General features: G+C 36.8%; 1 protein-coding gene across 15 annotated transcripts in view; it reads right to left on the reverse strand.

Annotated features, from left to right (window-relative positions):
- The window catches only part of GTDC1 (glycosyltransferase like domain containing 1), a 425,639-nt gene that overhangs the window by 390,260 nt on the left and 20,529 nt on the right, over positions 1–14,850 (reverse strand). The window lies entirely within an intron of this gene.

Genomic DNA, 14,850 nt, shown 5'->3' on the forward strand with positions numbered 1-14,850 from the left:
TCTCATAAAGCAAAAACACCACTATTTAAAATTACATGCTAGCAAAATTAACAGCTTATAGAGTACAGCCTTATATTAAACAAAAGCCAGGACATGATTTTGTTTTTGTTTGTTTCAATTCAACTGACATCAGGACACTTAGTCTACCAAGATACCATATCAAAAATAAATAAAAACTGAAAAAGCAATTATAAAGAAAAAGAAACTGATATAGTGGAACTGACATAGTGGGGAAAAAATGAAAAATAATCTAAATGTCCATCAACAGCAAAAAAGATAAATGGTGGTATAATCATAAAACTGAATATAATACAGCTCTAAAATTCACTGAACTATAGCAGTGATAATATGGGCTGAATTGTATCTCCCCAAAATTCATATCTTGAAGCCCTAACCTCCAGGGCCTCAGAACGTGACTATATTTGGAGATAGGGCCTTTAAAGAGGTGATTAAATTAAAAGGAGTCTAATAAGGTAGGCCCTAATCCAATATGACCAGTGTCCTTATAAGAAGAGGGAATTTGTACACAGAGAGACACCAGAGATAGACCCCCACCCACCATGTGAGGACAGAGCATATAAGGTGGCCAGCAAGAAGGTTGTCACCTGCAAGACAAGGAGACCTCAAAAGAAAGCAAATCTGCCAACACCTTGATCTTGAATTCCCAGCCTCCAGAACTGTGAGAAAATGAATTTCAGTTGTTTCTATCACCCAGTCTATGGTATTTCATTATGTCGGCCCAGGAGAACTAATACAAATGATCTCAAACTTAAACATTCACAGGAATCACCTGGAAGCTTTATTAGAACACAGACTGCCAGGCCCTACTCTCAGTTTCTGTTCAGTAGGTCTGGAATGAGGCCTGAAACAGAGCTAGCCTCATGGATGCACAAACATGCTTACAAGGGCCCCACTCTTGGTGTAATGCTCTGCCATTACCATCTCCAAATTATTAATAGTTTGAACAAGGGTTCTAGCATTCTCATTTTGCACTAGACTGCACAAATGTATCCAGTCCTGGCCTGAGAATTTTTATTTCCAACAAATTCCCAAGTGATGCTGAAGTTGCTGATCAGGTACCACATTCTGACAGTCACTGAACCACAGCAACATCTATCAACCCAGGTAAGTCTAAAAACATAATATTGGGAAAAAGAAATCAAGCTACAGAAGAACAAGTATAGACAGCATTTATATAAGGTTTGTGTTATGGGTACGCATATATTAAAGTATAAAAACAAGCATGGCAATGTAAACACCAAACTGAGAATCCTTGCTAACTCTGAGGCCAGGGAAAAGAGACCAGAACTAGTGATCTGATCGGCACCACAGAAAGCCCCACCTCTGTCTACAAAGTTCTACTTCTCAAACAAATGAAAAATTAAAAATTGAAGTAAACATGGCAAAAAGGTTCAGTTTTGACACAGATGAGAAAGAGTTACATTGTGTTACTTTTTATACCTTTTTCTACTTTTCTATAAATTTAAAACACTTGAAAATTTTTCAAAGAAAAAAGAACCTTAACTTTTATAGAATCTGAGTAATTTGGTAGGTATCACCCACAATCTAGTAAAATATTCCATTCAAAATTTTAAAATTTGCCAGTTGGAAGAATAATTCTACTTATTTAAAAAAACTCTTCGCAAGACCAAGATATAAAGTTATTTGAAGTTTGAGAATCATAATTTAAAAGAATAAATAGATATAAATCCACTTTAAATGAACAACACATCTAAAAAAATAACATACTATGTAAATTAAGAACACTAAAAATGAGATTATCCCTTAGAAATAATAATAGCTGCAACACTCAGGTTAGTTTGACTCTAGTATGTCTTTTGCATGCAATGACAAATTTTAAGCTGTTCAATGAAACACAAATAAAACATAATAGGTGGTGAAATTTTTCCAAACCTAGAGAAAATATGAAAAGGTTATATCTCTAACAAATAGAAAATCCATTCAAATTAAAATGAATAAAAATAAATATTAGAAAGAAAATTTCCATCTAAAAAACAAAGAATACAAATTTCATAAATAATAACTTTTAACTATCAAATTAAGCAATCTGTATAAAAAATGAATAATCGGTGCTATTTTGATTTTACTGGGAATATAAAATGGAAAAACTTTCCAGAAAGCAATTTAAAAACATAAATCAGGGCTTCCCTGGTGGCGCAGTGGTTGAGAGTCCGCTTGCCGATGCAGGGGACACGGGTTCGTGCCCCGGTCCGGGAAGATCCCACGTGCCGTGGAGCGGCTGGGCCCGTGAGCCATGGCCGCTGAGCCTACGCGTCCGGAGCCTGTGCTCCACAACGGGAGACGCCACAACAGTGAGAGGCCCGCGTACCACAAAATAAATAAATAAATAAATAAATAAATCAAGGGCCTTAAAAATATTCACTCCCTTTGATGCAATAATTTTCTTTCTAGGAATATATCCTATGGAAAAAAAATCAAAATTATGAAAACATTCATACACAGATATATTCATCATAATATTATGTATTATAGGAAAAATTACCAAAAAAATAAATCATGATACATGCATATGATAGATGAAATTTTAATGATTTGTGGGAATTGATTATGATATAAAATTAAATAAAAAGGAAGATTATAGGGCTTCCCTGGTGGCGCAGTGGTTGAGAATCCGCCTGCCGATGCAGGGGACATGGGTTCGTGCCCGGGTCCGGGAAGATCCCACATGCCTCGGAGGGTGGCTGGGCCAGTGACCCATGGCCGCTGAGCCTCCGCATCCAGGGCCTGTGCTCCGCAACGGGAGAGGCCACAACAGTGAGAGAGTCCGCATACCGCAAAAAAAAAAAAAAAAAAAAGGAAGATTATAAAGTTACACATACAATGATCCTAACTATGGAAAACTATAAAATTTCAAGAAAAAAAAAAAAAAGAAAGAAAGGAAATACACCAAAATATTAACAGTCTGCCTCTGGATAACAGGATCATGGGTGATTTGTTTCCTTAGCTTCTTTTCTATAACATATATGTATTATTTTCACATTTAAAAAAATAAAAACTAAAACATATTAGCACTTTTCACTAAATATAAAACATTTCAATCTAAGGTATTAGAGCATTTAACAAAGTACCTTAACTACATGTTAATATAATAAATGTTTGAAACATTCATTCCAGTAAAAAGCTGATTATATCTGAGAAGATATAATACACTTTTCAAAATACAGACATTCGGGCTTCCCTGGTGGCGCAGTGGTTGAGAGTCTGCCTGCCGATACAGGGGACGCCGGTTCGTGCCCCGGTCCAGGAGGATCGGAGCGGCTGGGCCCGTGAGCCATGGCCGCTGAGCCTGCGCGTCTGGAGCCTGTGCCCCGCAACGGGAAAGGCCACAGCAGTGTGAGGCCCGCGTACCGCAAAAAAAAAAACATCCTTTTATAAGTTCTTCATAGTTTTTCTTCTATTCTAATTCCTTTCAGTCAAAGGCACCTACAGTTCTTCTAGCATCAAATATCTGTTACATATCTTAAATTGGTTTCCTAATCTATTATTCTAGAACACAATCAATTTAACATTCTAAATCACACATTTTCATCAACCTGCCTAAGGATAATGGCTGAGACCCCAATACCTCCCAGTCTCTGAGCTGTCCCTTTACCTATAATATCTCTATTTTACAAACCAGCTCTTTAAGGAAAGTATCATTACCTTGACTTTGTAGATGTATGAACTCAGCAAGGCTAAACAATTGTCCCAACATCCCACAGCTAGAAAGTAGCAGAACTGGGACTTAAACCCTGGTCATTCAACTGCAGTACATCACAGCACCTTTCAATAAAGCTGTCATAACATAAAATCCTGGTTTGTTTGGTTTTTGTTGTTGTTGTTGCAATTTTAACCCTGCCTCCCACGGACAAACAAGGACAGAGTTCCAGAAAAAGATACAATTACAAAAAAAGGTAATTAAAGGAGATAGATATTAATCATAGAAAAGGATTTCAATCTGTATCCTTATCACCTACTTTGTACACTTACCTACTGAACACTGACCTCACACACCTGAATCACTCAGCCAGAGATAAGAGAATACAGGTAACCAGGTAGAGCTGTGACAGGCTGTATTTTCCAAAAACAGCCACAGCAATATTTCCAGTCTCACATGCCCTTTCAGGCACTTGCCACTCCCTCACCCAAAGGTAGGAACAATTTCCCCTTCAGCTTATGTTGAGCTTTGTATCAAGAAACAAAATGCCTCAGAAGTAATACTGTGTGACTTCTAAAGGTAACCTATAAAAGGCAATAGAGTTGTCCCTCCCTATCCACAGCTTCCACATTCTCAGATTCTACCAACCACAGATCAAAAACATTGGGGGGGGGGGGAAAGAAATTCCAGAAAATTCTGAAAAGCAAAACTTGAATTTGCCACACAGGGGCAACTATTAACATGGTATTTACATTGTAGTTACAACCATTTACATAGCATTTTCCTTGTATTAATTATAATTGATAATTATAAGTAACCTAGAGATGATTTAAAGTATATTAGGAGGGGCTTCCCTGGTGGCGCAGTGGTTGAGAGTCTGCCTGCCGATGCAGGGGACGCGGGTTTGTGCCCCGGTCCGGGAGTATCCCACGTGCCGCGGAGCGGCTGGGCCCGTGAGCCGTGGCCGCTGGGCCTGCGTGTCCGGAGCCTGTGCTCCGCAAGGGGAGAGGCCACAACAGCAAGAGGCCCACATACCAAAAAAAAAAAAAAAAAAAGAACCTGAGCTTCATTAACTACTGAAGCCCACCCGCCTAAGGTCAGTGCTCCACAACAAAACAGGCCACCAGAATGAGAAGCCCGTGTGCCACAATGAAGAATAGCCCCCGCTCGCCGCAACTAAAGAAAGCCCACTCACAGCATGAAGACCCAACACGGCTAAAAATAAATAAATTAAATAAATAAATTTTTTTTAAAAACTGACAACCCCATACCTGGGTCGCGCTTGCCTTCTGAGATGGCCCACACTCTGTCTGTGGAGTGTTTTTCTCTCTAAATAAATCCACTTCTTACCTATCATTTTTGTCCCTCACTGAATTCTTGAGACATCAAGAACCTGAGCTTCACTAAGTTCTGAAACCAGGTGTGTGATCTCACTGGGAAGACCTTGGGTTCTGGGGGGTTCCCTTCCCAGCACGTGGGTTCAAGTCCCAATCTGAGGTGTACGGTTGCAAATGCATGCATTCTTAATTAGCCAAACTTGACAATTCTGCCTCCTTAATCTCATATACAAACTCTCTTTTTCATTCCTATTGTATTACCACTTGTCTGAAACACTAAAATAGACTCCCAATTGGGCACCATGCCTCTCCAGTATTACTCCCTCATCCAAGAAACCAACTGTTTTGGTAACATTCCTGAAGTTTAGCCTGCCTCATTCTTCCACTTAAAAGACAGAAAACACACAGATTCAAAAAAACATGTGGTTTGAATCCTAGCTCTGACGATTACTTGTCATGAGACCTTGGGTAAGTCACTAAACTCTTCTGGTCCTCGGTTTTTCTTTTCTTTAAAATAAACATTGTAATATCTATTAAACAAGGGTTGTTATAAATAAATCTGAAGACCTGTTCAGATCTGACACATAAGAGGTGTTCTATAACCTTCAAGGGCTGTCCAATGCAGAACAATTAAGATCTATATACACTTACACAGTTAAACCCAATTATTCTAGTCTAACAGCCAATCGCTCCCTGTCTGCTCCCTATGTAAGACCATTAGAGACCCTTCAATGATACCTCTGTACGTTTTGCCTATTATGTGATCAGCCTGAAATATCCTTTCCCCAAATCTCCCCTTGCCAATTTTCTACCAGTTACTTAAAGTCCAGCTCAAGTATCACACCTTTTAAGAAATGCCTAACATGAAACCATCTTTTTTCTCTGAATTTTATTTGTACCTCTCTTACACTATGTATTCCACTGAAGTTATTTCTACACCAGCCTTTCTTTCTTATTAGAATATAAACTCTCTGAAGGTCAGAATTATATATTTTAACCACTGCATTGTTCAGTACCCTATTCTACAAACAGAAGCATTAAAAGAAGTGACACTTAGAATTGTGAAACTGATTTTCAGTACTATTTATAAAATTTATCCCAAATAATTTACATAGCCACCTATCTTGTCTATATGCTCACTATGAAAATCAAAGTAAAATGTTCAACAAACTGGGGCATGTCTAAAGGGAGATATGATTTATTTGATAATGTAACTGAACACAAAGAAGAATTTAGACTTTTGTAAGTCTGTTTTATGGAGAATAATATGATTTTAATAACAGTGACATCCAATGAATTCAAAAGGATAAACCTTGTCATTTTATTTTATTTTTAAAGATAATTTAAACAAATTATCAAATAATTTCATTTTACAAACACTCAAACATAACAAATGACCATATGCATGAACAAAATGCAGCATAAAGCCATGTCAATGAAATTGCCAAGATATGTTACAAAAAGTAATCTGAGTTGATCATTTTTGCTAGAATATATATGTAATTCCTGACTACTAAACAGGAGAAGAAATAAACAAGCAAAGCATACATAAATGGAGTGATCAAATAGTCAACTACAATATTCAAGCACCAAGTGACATTATGAATGAATAAAAAAGACTACATTACAGCTTTTTTGTCACACATCTATTCCAGAACCTATAGAACCTAAACCATAGAGACGCCTATATTATACAGAGTATGCAAGCAAGTACAACGTGAAAAAAACAGAAGCAAAGATTAGAGAGAGTGGGAAGCACCTGCTTCCAATTGTCTAGTATATACAGTAAATAGTACCTGCTTCCTCGGATAGAAAAGCTCTGAGAGGAAATTGCACCACTGCACTAGTGTGTGTGCAAGTATATGCTTATGCTCTCACATAGTTGTACCAAAATTCAAGCAAGAGCAAATCTGGGTAAGTATCAAGATAAACATTAATGATGCACCCTTGGTAAATAAGGCTCAACAAAGAAGAATAGATCTGAGCAGAACTCTTAACGCTCTTCAGTCTTCCTGTGTTCACACAACTTGCTTTTCAAACTGGACTAAGCGAGGACCCTAACTAACACTGTCTGGGGAAAAAAGCAGTATTTTTACTTTGGATATGATATCATCTCTGCAGTTCTTGAATCCCTGACCTCTGGGTAAAAGAACTAAACCAATTATTTCATATTTTAAGATATATAATCTATATCTAACTATCTACATAATTGATTTCTAGGCTGTAAGAAGAGTACAAATACTTATTTTCCTATCTATTTGCAATAATAAACATTACTTGCAGTTGACTAAACATCTGAGTCTCTTGGTTTTTCAACCCTCATGAGGGTTTAAGTTGACCATTATGAAATCCTTAACTACAGCCAAATCCAATTCCTTTATAAGGGACTATGTAATGGCCGTATTTTGTATCATAGACCTCTGAGGTCTGATGAAAACTAAGGGCCCTCTCCACAGAAATACCTACTTAAGTACATATAGACAAGATTTTACATACCACTGGGGGCGGTATTTTAGACTTTCCTAATGTCTGGTGAACTTTGACTTAACTTTCTCCAAGACTCCCTTGGAAGTGTTTCCAGAGCCTAAATTTGTATACTAATCTCCATCCCAGCACCCCTCCAGTTCTACTACATATCAGCAAGATAAAGCTCCTTCCCTGTACTTTTTCTTCATAATCCCATATTTCTCTTGCAAATTAGATGACTGTATGCATCATGCTGTACTATTTTAACTGATTTTATTTTCTTCTCCACTGGCATGTGAGCTTCTTCAGGCCAGAAACCGTGTCAGGTCCTATTCTATAGCTCCAACAACTAGTACCACATCATGTACAAAGCAAATATTCATTAAGTATCTGTCTTTCAAATAAAGCCATGAGTTGATAATTGCTGAAGACGGGCGATGGATACATGCAGAATAAGGCAGGAAGGGTGCTTCATTCTACTAGTCTGTCTCCTTTTGTATATATTTCAAGTTTTTCAAATATTAAGGGGGAAAAGTCTAGAAAAAAAAGAGGCTTGTAGCTATACATCAGTAACCTCCACATACATGAATGCATATAAAAACAAACTGAGACTTGTTCATTTTGCCCCAGAGAACTAGAATCAATGAGTAGAAAACAAAATTCTGGCTTCACAAAAGTAAGAACTCTAATAATTAAAGGTGTCTAAAAATGAAGCTGCCACTGGGCTAGGTACAGGCCTACCTCGGAGATACTGCAGTTTCAGTTCCAGACCATCACAATAAAGTGAACATGGCAATAAACTGAGTCAAACAAATTTTTTGGTTTCCCAGAGCATATAAAAGTTATGTTTACACTGTAGTCTACTGTATGCAAGCATTATGTCTAAAAAGACAATATACATACCTTAATTTAAAAATACTTTGCTAAAAAGTACTAAACATCATCTGACACCAGAGGGTTGCCACAAACCTCCAATTTGTAAAAAAGAAAAAAAGCAGCGTCTACAAAGCACAATAAAGAGAAGTGCAATAAAACAAGGTATACCTGTATATTCAAGCAGGAGTTGGCCATTCAGAATGGATTACTATTTAGGAGGAAAATGGGAAAAATGAATTCTAAGGGAACTTCAAATCTGTGAGTATCTGAAAACATAGTTTATTATTTTAAAACAGATACACAGAAGTCAATATAAAGATAACTGTTGATTTCATAAAACATCTACAAAGAATGAAGTCCTTTCTCAAAACCAATTTCCTCACAAGCCTCATTTTGCAGGCGTGCACTCTCTGGACATCAGCTTCCCCAGCCTTCTGTCAGGTCCTTAATGTGCCCTGCAGCCTCCATTGCACATGCTGCTCCTACTGGAACACTCTTCAGATAGCAGCTAACGCACACTTCCTCGGGGAAGCCCTTCCTACCTGACCAGATCATGCTTTCTGACAACTACCATTCTTTTCTAGAAAGCAGAGACACCATGTTTTTGCTCACCATTGTATCCCCAGGGCCTGTCACAGAGCCTAGCATGTTGTAAGTGCTCAATAAATATTTGTTGAATGGATGAATGAATACAACATTCCCTATGACCCTAGCATTTTCATAAATTATGATCTAAACTGAATACAAGTCAACTTGCCAAAATATAACCAAGCTATTTCTTTATCACAAGTGATTAAACTACCTCCCTAGAGGCTAAGGACAATAAGAAAATAGCTAGCTCCCAAGGCAGTCTTTTTATACTTGTTTTATTATGAAAATATAACACATTTTCAATAACTTTTAGCTTCACAATAAACACAAAAAATTTTTCCCAGACCTCTAAGATTCTGACAAGCCAAATGATCCTCAAGTCAAACTGTGGGTTACTAAGCTGAAAGAATATACTGTATGAATGTGAAGTTTAATGAGGACATTTAGGTAATGAAGAAGCAGTGAGAGCTTCAGGACAGAGGGACAACCATCAGGTCATATATTTCCAAATGTGTGTTTATAAGAAATATATGAAAATGCCCAGCACAGGAATACTTTCTGTTGCTAAGAAACAATGAACACTGATGACTAAATTGTCTCTCTTACAAAGGTCAACAGCAACCATCTCATTTATCAGTGCAATTCCTTTAATTATTCATTCTTAAAACCTTTACATAATATACTAAGCAAAATGGAAGACATAAATTGTGTTTAACACTCAGAAATCACTAATATATCTAAGGTATACAGAGACAGAGTGGTATTTTATTGACTTCCATCAAAACTGTTTTTTTAGTATAAAGTTACAAGATCCTACCTTTAGTATCAAGATTGTGAGAACAAAATTTATTAAATTATTAAAAGTACAAAAAAATTATATCCACACCAAAACTATCACTATGGCTAATACACAAAATATTTGAAACTCTAAATAAATTCTAACAAAGCTAAACACTAGGTTTTAGGACTATTTTATTTTTAGTTGGGAGAAGTTACCCACTGCCGTCTTATTCAGAATTCTGTATTACCTGATAAATTTGAGTTAGAGCCAGCACTGCAATATGTTGAAATCCCTTAGACTCAACCCTGCTTCTTATAACCTTTAGCTTCAATTTTGAACCCAACATGAACTTTCACCCAGGTCATCCACTCCACTATTAGCACCAATCCTGGGCTCAGTCCCTCCTCCACTTCAGAGAGAAATGACAAACTAAGGAAAAGATGAAGGTAAACCTTCAAACTGAGTAATGAACTCTAAAGAATGACTGTTTTTCAATGAAATAAATAAAATTTACCTTGGAGATGCTGGAATGTGAATGTGGAACATGTAAAAGATTTAGCCTAATGCCTGACATTTATTAAATACTCAAAAATTGGAACAAAATATTATTACCACCACTGTGCTTTAATTTTATAAATTGATTTCCTCTGATATTAATAGTATAACATAATACTTGATTTTCTAACATTCCAAATCTACAAATTAGAAAACACAAGACTCTAAAAATCCTTTAACTTTTTATTATGAAAACTTTCAAACATACACAGCAGTAGAGGTAAGAGTTTAATGAACCATATCACCTGGCTCAACAATTATTGTCACTCCGACAATTTTGTTTCATCTATAGGAAATCTATTCTTGAACAATGCAAAAGTACAGTGAACTGAGATACCCTTTTAAAAGTGTGCCCAACATGTTGACCACACAGAAATGATGGGTTTCATGCAAAAACTTTATTTTTGTCTCTCACTGGTCTATTAAACCTGTTCAGCAGTAAACTAACCTCTGCCTTAGAGAAAAAAACTCAAGTAATCCTCATGACTTTCTGGTCCCTAATAAGTAACAGAAAATCATATGATCACTTGAAATGGTAAGTCTCAGTTCAGTAATTTAAAATAACTAGTCTCAGACAGACAACTGGGGAAATTTGAATATGGACTATACATTATATAACTTTATTGTACCAATGGTAAATCTTGGGTGTGATAATGGCATTGTATAGGAGAATATCTTAATTTTTCAGAGAGAAAAGCTAAAGTATTTAGGAGTAAAGTGTCTTTTCAAATGGTTCATCCCCATTCCACTGGCCAAAAAAGTATACCGTATATATAATCTATACTCATACCAAACGCTGTTAACTGGTAAAAGGTATGAGGTGTTTATTAGATTACTATTTCACCATTTCTGTAGGCTTAAAATTTTTCAAAATTTAAAGACTACATCCAAATAACAGTCAAAACTCCAAAGTACAGTTAACATTACATCTTATGTTCTCTTTTCAGCTAAGGCCTGCCAAGAGCTGGCCACTGTCAGTGAGGGAAGGAACAAGATCCTTCTCTTCTCACCAAGAAGTTTCTCTTCTGCCATCTTCCAAGTTTTCTGAGCTCACCAGGATCAAGATCAGGGAGGCAAGAAGAGGTCAGGCATCACAGAACAGTTCTTATTTGTCTGCTACTGTACCAAAATGACCTAGCATTATATGAATATGGCAGATGTTTAAAGCTGATTTTCCTTCTCTTGGGAAGTGCATATGCATTCTTCCATTGGTATGAGCCCCCAAGTGCAAAATTCCTGCCAGGAGCAGTGCTCTCCTTTAGCTAACAGCTCCCTCCCAGTGTCCCCTCAGTTTCTGACCTCTGGCTGTATACCCCACAACTCTTTACTGCAGGGATCTTTTTTCCCTGGCAAAAAACTTCCTTGGGCAGAATTCCTTTTCAAATAACACCAGGTTGATATTCATATTCTGGGATACATACATACACTTCTGACCTGCTGGAAGAAAGCAGTGCAATTACTTCTCAAGCCCAGCCCTACTGCCACAGAACACTTAGGCTTTCTCAGGCATGAGTCAAGCATCAGTCCCTTGTGACCTCAGCTGCGGACCATGTACTACAGTTGACACTCCTCTCACTAGGTTTCATGAGAGATTCAGATGCCTAACTTGTGAAAGGCAGGACTAAAACACACACCACTCCAATGACATTCCAGAAAAATTCGCCTAATGACATTCTAGAAAAATTCACCTAATGAAGTCTTTCCCTCTTTTGATATCCTCTATGTGAGTGAAGGGATTCAAAGGTCACAAAACTAGCTTTCCACAAATCTGTATATGTTACAGTACATCCTTAGGATATAGAAGCATTTGTTGAATACTGATGCCTCAAATGAAACTTCCACTCCTCCAGGAGGCAGGTCTTTTTTATTTTAGTGCCAGCACTAGCATCCAGCACATCATGGCTCCTCAAGAAAATGTTTTTTGAAGGGATGATCTCAGCAAACGACAGTAGATATAAATAAATGGAAGAGTATATAAAACTAAGCAATGACGGATGACTTTCAGTATCTGAAGAACTATCTGAAAATAGACTGCTCAGTCAGTGAACGTTGAGCTAAGCAAAGCACATTTGGTCCTCCCCAATTTATACACCTAGATATAAGCCTATGAGAACCTAAAAGGGCAACCAAACCCCCAAGTATTCCTCTTCTGTTCTACCATGATACCCATCTGCGCACTTACCCATGGCATACAGAAAATATCCATGTGTCTACCATTTGTATACAGGTCATTGAGCGCTTAGCTGGTTCACCCTTGCACCATAAATAGTGCCTGTCCTCAATAAAAAATCATGTTGACCAACACAGGTTAAATTAAAGGAACACAGGTTAAATTAAAGGACTCTCATAAAAGAAGAGAGAAAGATACGGATTACATCAGAGGATGAGTAATTGCCCACAGCAGTCCTCCAACTTTACTGGGTGAACACTATTTAGATGAAATAATGGCCCCTTTATTTCTTTCTGTTCCCTACTCTAAAACTATAGCCATGCAAAAAGATCTATTTGGGGGGCAGCATGATGCCTGCAGCAGGTAGTACACTCTTACATATCTGCTTATTCACTCAACAAGCCACACTGGCGATCTAATACTTTAAGGTACCCTAAAGGCTTTCTATTTTAAAGATTTTTTATGTAAATGTTCAATAAATATTTATAGAACATTAACTATGTGCCATGCTCTGGGCTAGTGAGGCACAATGGGAGGATCAACGATGAGTAAAGCAATCAATGAGCTTACAATTTAATAAGAAGGATGTAACAAATATTTAAAGGACTGTAATATCCTAGTAAGAAAAGCACCACCATAAAGAAATGAGAGACTTTGAAAAATGATTAGGATTTTAAAAGGGAGAGGTGAAGAAAGGCTTTCAGCAAAGGAAAAGAGTATTATCAAAGAAAAGGAGGTAAATATAGAAATACTGACCAGGACCCTGGAGTACTTGTTAGGTATAAGAAAAGGGAAAATAAAGGTAGAAAAAGTAGACTAAAGCCTAACTGGAGAGGGCCTTAGGTGCCAAGGTTAAATATTAAAATGCCCTTTCATGAGTAACAAGGACAACCAAAAATAAATTTAAAATAAAACATAGTTTCAAGGACATGGTAATGGAAAGGATTTAGAGGGCCTAAACAATTTCAAAAAAGAACGATGTTAAACAACTTATACCACTTATTTCAAGACTTAGTATTAAACAGTGTGGTGTTGGCATGATAGACATATAGATCAATACATAATAGAGTCTAGGAAAAGATTCACAAATATATGATTAGTTGATTTTTAACAAAAGTTTCAAGATAACTCAAAGGAGAAACAACAGTTTTTTCCACAAGTGATCCTTGGAAAATTCAATACAGAAAAGAATGGACCTTGATCCTTACCTCACACTCTACACAAAAATTAATTCAAAATGGACCAGAGACTAAATGTAAAAGGTAAAACCATAAAACTTCTAGAAGAAAACACAGGAGAAAATCTTTACAACCTAGAATTAAAAAATGATTTCTTAGAAAGAACCAAAAAAGGAAGGGAGCAGGGGAGGGAGGGAGAAGAAAACACTGATAAAATGGATTTATTCAAAAATTGAAACTTCTGCTCTTCAAAAGACACCATTAATGAAAGAAAAAGGACAATCTACAGACCAGGAGAAAATGTTTGACAAAGGACTTGTATCCAGATACATAAAGAACTCTTAAAGCTGAATGACAAGAAAACAAACAACCCAATTTTTAAAAATGGCCAAAAGATTTGAACAGATACTTCACAGAAAAAGATAAACAAATGGTCAATAAATACATGAAAAGATCAATGTCACTGGTAAACATAGAAATGCAAATTAAAACCACAATGAGATACCACCACACACCCACTAGAATGTCAGAATTTAAAAGAATAACATCAAGTGCTGGCCAGAATGTGAAGCAACTAGAACTTTCATACATTTGGGGAGAATATGGTACAATCACTTTGAAAACAGTTTGGCAGTTTCTTATGAAGTTAAACATACACTTATCAAATGTCACTACAATTCTACCCCTGGGTATCTAACCTAGAAAAATTAAAGCATAAGACACAAAGACTTGAACATGAGCATTCATGGTAGCTTATTCCTTACAGGCAAAATAGAAACACCCCAAATGTCCACAATCAGGTAAGTGGATAAGCAAGTTGTGGCACATTTATACAATGAACACTACTCTGCAGTGAAAAGGACCTAATTACTAAGACATACAATAACATAGGAAGAAGCTTCAAAAACATCATGCTGAAAAGAGTACATAGTATGTGATTCTATCTATATGAAAATTTAGAGCAGGGAAAACTAGTGACAAAACTCAGATTACTAGTTGCCTGGAAATGAGCATGAGAGAGGGAGGGAGAAGTGACTGCAAAAGGACAAAAGGGAACTTTTTGAGGTGATGGAAATATTTTATACCTTGACCGTAATACTAGTTACATAGGTGTATCTATCAAAATTCATTGAACACTACATTTAAAGCGCCTTTTATTTTATGTCAACTACACCCCCAATACATTTGATTTAAAAATTTTAAAGGGGGGCTTCCCT

Source organism: Kogia breviceps, chromosome 2 (genome assembly GCF_026419965.1).
Source record: "Kogia breviceps isolate mKogBre1 chromosome 2, mKogBre1 haplotype 1, whole genome shotgun sequence".
Lineage (NCBI taxonomy): Eukaryota > Metazoa > Chordata > Mammalia > Artiodactyla > Physeteridae > Kogia > Kogia breviceps.